Here is a 5,966-nt window from a genome sequence, read left to right on the forward strand (position 1 = left end):
GTGGAGGCAGGCTGGTAAACATATCATGTGACACAGACAAGGCAGCTAGCCTGGCTCGGGCTTGGGGAACAACTTTCTTAGGCAACACCTGGGTTCGTTCTAGAAGTAGAAGGTGCCTCATCTAAGCTGAGAACACGACAGGAGGGCACTGACCCAGACACTAAGGCGGTGCAAAGGCACAGACCAAACAGAAACAACAAGCAGTGCATTGAGACCTACAAATAATTTGGGTTGCCAAGGGCAAGGATGAGAGCAGGCAGGCAGGAGGCTGGAGTAGGGGCAAGAGACTGCTCTGCCCAGGGTCATGGGGCTTGGGGTTCATCCTGCAGGCCGTGGGGCGCCACTGTAGGGCAGACTTACATTCAGGAAAGCTCAGTCTGGCTGTGGCAATGGCACAGGTGAGGAGGGACAGGGACCAGGGCCGGGGATGGGGGAGTGGCAGGGATGCAGGGGAGGGATGGGCCTGAGAAACAGGTTAAAGGCAAAGTGGGTTGCACTTGCTGAGCCTGGATGGGGAGAGGGCTGAGGCCGCCCTGAGGAAGACGCCTGTCCTCAGCTGCACACTCCCGCTGCTCTTGAACCTGCCGGTGCTCTCCGTGGGCAGCTTGGGCACCAGTGAATCCTTGTGCTGGGCTCAGGCGACCTGACTGAGGGCCACTGCTCTGGCAGGGTGCGGAGTCTCTAGGGGGCAAGGCTGCAGTCCTGGGGCCACTGGCCAGGAAGGTGCCTTCCTGCTCCTCTCCTCCCGGGAAAGGCAAGGGTTAGCCCAGGACGTTTGGGTTGCTCAGACTCTGTTCAGTCCAAGAACCTCGTGCTTTTGGAAATGGCCCTTGGCCAGCTCCTAGGAGTCGAGTGCTAAGGCCCTGGATGGTTCTTCTTGAGAGAGGCTTTCTGTATGCCTGAGGCCTTGGGCCCTGAGTTACCGGTGAGATGAGACAGTCAATGCCAACAGTGTGAATCGTGTTTTCGCTCTGGGGGACCAGAGTCTGTGTAGCTGTCGTCACTCACACGAGCACAGTGTGCCTATGTGACAGACCCCACAATGTACACAGGGCTGGAGGAGCTCCCTGGGCTGACCACACGTCCGTGTGCTCTCATACTCCGCTGCTGAGAGATCATGCATGTCCCACACAGCTCCGCTGGGAGGGGCACCTGGCTTCTCCTGGCCTTTAACCCCATGTGTCTTTTCTCTTTGCTGATCTTAATCTGTGTCCTTTGCTGTAATAACTCGTCACCAGGAGTGCAGGGGCTTTCTGAGCCCCGTCTGCAGGTCCCTCAAATGAGTCATCGAGCCTGAGGGTGGCGGTGGGGCTCTGGTACTCCCTTCCCGTGGGAGGGCAGAAGATGGGAGAGTTGGGAAAGCCTGCAGCGAGAACCTGGCATCGCGCCCCAGGATAGGTCCTCTGCAGACAATGTAAGTGGAACTCTCCATGTACGTCCTGGAACAGGTGGGCAGGAAGGGACCGTCAGGGGCACACCGGGACAACGCCTCCCAGCTGAAGTTCTCCCGGTGGCCTTGGGGACCTGACTTTGATTCCAACCTTGTCACCCAGCACTTTACCTTCCCATCTTCCATTTTTCCAAAAACTTGGATTGTCCTCCCTCCACCCCTCCTGCTTCTTGTGCTACGTAGTTGTGGCAAAACTGGGCTCATAGCTGTAGGCAGTTTCCAGATCCTGTTAGGCAGGACTGACCCTACACAACAATCGCGAGAAGTCGCGGCATGCTCTAGGAATGCAATTCTCCTCCATGCTGGAGACTCACAGGTTGACTGAATAGCACACCGTGCTACCACAGGGGAATAAGCGCCACAGCAGTGGATATAATGTGCAGCCAGGACGTCTGAGGTTTGAGCTTATGTGACTACGAGCTTTCTGGGTATGATCTTACACCGCACTTTTCCCGTTTCGTCTGCTGGGTTATAGTGCAGGAGATAGCCTCAGTACGTGGTGCTTCCCCCTCGGCACATTCTTCCAGAAGAGGACTTAGCTGCGCAGGTGGTTCTGCTCACTGCACCGTCTAAGGCCGTCCCTGTTTTCAAGCCCAAGCCTGGGCAGGAGGAACTTTGTATACGAGTCCCGGTAAGCAGTTGGCCTTCAGGAGCACACCCTGGTACCTGCCTGCAAGGCCTCTCTGAGGTCTCCCCACCCCGAGTCTGGCAGTGTACCCCTCGCCAGGCCCTGCCACACATCCTGACTAGCCTTCCTCTTCATCGTCTCCCACTCTCCGCTACCACTGGCCCCCTCAGTTCTGCACCTGTATCCGTGGCAAGCAGATAGGAGTTCTGTCATTGTTCGAGACCCTGCATGAGGCAGGGTTCAATGCAGAAAACAGTAGTGTGCTTATATTAGTCAGAAAGGGATTTCATACAGGAAATGAGATGGCACAAAGTTCTTAGAGGAAGAAGATGAGGTGATGTACTTGGGGTGGAGAGCAAGGAGACTTTGTGTAGAAAGAAAACTGCATTTGGGACATCTGACTTTTAAACATTGGTTCATTTGAGAGGCAGAGAGATACAGAAAGAGAGTGACACGTACAGAGAAAGAGAGCCCCATCTGCTGATCATTCTCCAAAAGCCTGCCTGGGACGGGGCGCGACTGAAGCTGGAATCTAGAAACTCAACCCAGGTCTCCCAAGAGGGTGGCAGGAAGCCAATTACTTGAACCATGGCTGCTGCCTCCCAGGATCTGCATTAGCAGGAAGCCGGGGTCAGGAGCTGGGTACCAGATCCAGACACTCTGATATGGGCATCGTAACTGCCGAGCTAAATGCTCATCCTGGGACATCCGACTTTGAAGGCTGTAGCAGAAATGTGTCTAAGATAACTCTGAAGGCATCCACATGACTTGAAAGTGAATTTCCAGGATTCAGAGGAAAGACCAAAGAAAGGTGGGATCCTAGGAGTCTGAGAGTCTGTACAATGCCCAGTGACCAGAGCTGGCAAATACAAACAGGTTGTTTTAAGGCAATGCTTCTAAACTCCAGCACTATTGATTGACGTTTGGGACCAGGTAACTGTGGTGCTGGAATCCATCCTGTGCATTGAGGAATGTGTATCAGAGTCCCTGGGCTACATCCACCAGATGCATGCATACCTCCCCCCTCCACCTCTGGCCTCTGGGCCTGATCACCAAAAGGGTCCCCAGACCATGATAAATGCCATCCCCAGTTGAGAACCACTGTTTTAAAGTATAGACCTGGTTGTGTAGAAGTAATGGGAAGAAGAATAAGACTGCTAGCATTTGGAACCTGCGAAATTCACAGTTTAGCTTTTTTTTTTAAATTATTGATTTATTGAAAGTCAATTACACACAGAGAGAAGGAGAGGCAGAGAGATAGAGAGAGAGAGAGAGAGAGAGAGAGAGAGAGGTCTTCCATCCACTGGTTCACTCCCCTGTTGGCCACAACGGCTGGAGCTGTGCCCATCTGAAGCCAGGGGCCAGAAGCCTCCTCTGGGTCTCCCAATTGGGTGCAGGGGCCCAAGGACTTGGGCCATCTTTCACTTTCCAGGCCATAGCAGAGAGCTGGATGGGAAGTGGAGCAGCCGGGACTCGAACAGGAACCCATACGGGATGCCAGCACTGCAGGCGGCAGCTTCACCTGCTATGCCACAGCTCCTGCCCCACAGTTTAGCTTTTAACCTTATGTATTCGTTTTGCCCGCATCTTCAACCTGAGCAAATCCCTCCTAGCACTCCCTTATGCCAACATACCACAGGGTTCTTCACTGGTAAGAGCTCCCCCTACTGGGCATGCTGTCATTCCCCTGTAGGCTCCACAAGCTTAGATCTTGGCTCTGAAGCTGAGCTATTCCAGGAACCTCTCACTTTCCTGTCTTTTTTGCTCCTAAATTCCCAAAGAAGTTCAAAGCCCGGCTCCCCGACAAGAGTGAAAGTTCCACAGGAAGGCCGCCCCAGGTCCTAATTCATTCAAAGACTTCATAGGGTGGGAGTGGTGGTGGTGGTGGGGCAGTTCAGTGCAAACTTCAGTGGCCCTGCCTCTCTGAAAAAGGACATCAGGACTCAACCGGCCAAGAGTCATAGGGAGCGCGGCTGCGTGGGGGACCTCCTTGCTTTGCTCCCACCGCAGGGACTTCTCTGAGCCCGTGCCGAGTCCCTGCTTATGCCCACGTATCCGGGCCTCAGATGCGTCTCCTTGATTCAGTGGCTGGGAAACGCTCTGCTGAAGAATCTCTCTCTTTTCTCTCCGGTTGCGGCTGCAAATCTGCGACCAGCACTGAGTCCAGCAGAGGGCAGAAGTCCTGGAAGGAAAGCCTTTGAGATCAGCAGGCCTGCACAGGCCCCGACCCAAGACCCAATCCAGGCAGACCTATCTATCCAGCCAGTAACCACCGAGGACCAGCTACGTGCCAGGTCCCAGGCCTGGCGCTGAAGACAGAGTGAGACGTGATCCTGCCTGGAGGGGAGACACTGGCAAGCAGAGGAAAGCAAGGAATAAAGTGTTGCAGTGCAGAGGCCGAGGGTGCTACAGGAACACTTGGGAGAGTGCAGACAAAAGCTATCAGTGGTGCCCCAAACTGTTAAGCAAGAGGTCAGTGGAAGGCTTTATAACAGATGGGTCAGGTTAACGTCGTGTGAACCCAGGGATCAATCCTAATATCTCTAACCAGCCTTGTGTTTCCCTCTCTGTGATGGGGCAGAAGGCAAGAGTTACAGAGTATTACTGGGAACAGAAGTGCTGTAGCTAATTAAGTCTCTGGATTTAATTGCCACTTGCAGGAAACACAGGGGGGAAGGAGCATGTTAAATGACACCAGGAAAATGCAAGCAGAATAATTCAGAAGGAGAAGTCTACAGGTCGAACAACCCAGTTTTTTTGAGAAACAAATTCAATGAAATAGAAAAAAACAAAACAAAAAAAAAAACAAGTAAACAAGCCCAAAAACCCCAAACCTATGTTAATGAGTAAAGGAAATTTAAGAGTCAATTAGACTGTTCACAATGTGTAGGTGTCATGAGTCCAGCAAATGGATCATAATTTGACATTTTTGGGCAACTACCCGAAATTGAATATGGATTATGTATCAGATGCCGTAACAGCATTATTATTAGCTCTGTTGAGAGTGATAACAGTGTGTTTTGGATTTTTAAAGAATCCTTATGTTAGACATAGTTAAGGAAGAGCTCACAGATCAAATGATTGGTATTTCAGTTGGCTGAAATACGTGTACGATAAAAAGTAAGTGAAAAGGAAAAGAAACAATAAAGTATAGGGACCAGGCTTTTCTTGCCATTAACACAGATTAACACACAAGCGAGAACTCAATCTTGAGAGTCCAAGGCAGGTGTATAGCAACCAAGTTCCAGCTGTGTGGGTTATCGTTGGTGAGGCTTTGGGAAGGAAAAGCAGAGAGAACCAGGTGGGATGTGTTCTAAGGCCTTGCACCCCACAGTGGTCCAAGGCCCAATGGCATTGGTATCTCCTGCATTATTATGAATGTAAAATCTCAGGCCCACTCAATCTGCATTTTAGCAAGATTCCCTAGGTGATTGACAACACATTCAAGTTTGAGAAGTGCTGCTTTAGTGCAGGCTTGTCTTCTAATAAAGTTGCCTCATTTTTCCACCCCTGAAAGGTCCTAGTGACCAAATCTAAGATTTCATGCAGGATCCCCTGAGAGCAGAGATTTGTGTATTAATCTATTGCAACACCTCCACCAGTCCCCTCACTAATGGCTGATCCACCATCTATTCCTGGCCCCCAGCCACGCAACATCCTCCCTGCCATGCTTCCTAATTGGTAATCTGCCACCCATGACCTTGGCCAGATGGTGTACTGTCTTGGGACCCCTGGCCTCATCAGCTGATTCCACAGTCAGGCAGAACCACATTACAAAGGGAGGCTAGAGCCTGGAGCATGCACAGAGATGGATGTGCCCCCAAAGAGTGTGGCATGCAATTAAAGGGAAAGAACTCTATTAAGTATTTTTATGAGAGGCCAAGGCCC

Source organism: Oryctolagus cuniculus, chromosome 7 (assembly GCF_051225735.1).
Source record: "Oryctolagus cuniculus isolate XC-2025 breed Fujian yellow rabbit chromosome 7, ASM5122573v1, whole genome shotgun sequence".
Lineage (NCBI taxonomy): Eukaryota > Metazoa > Chordata > Mammalia > Lagomorpha > Leporidae > Oryctolagus > Oryctolagus cuniculus.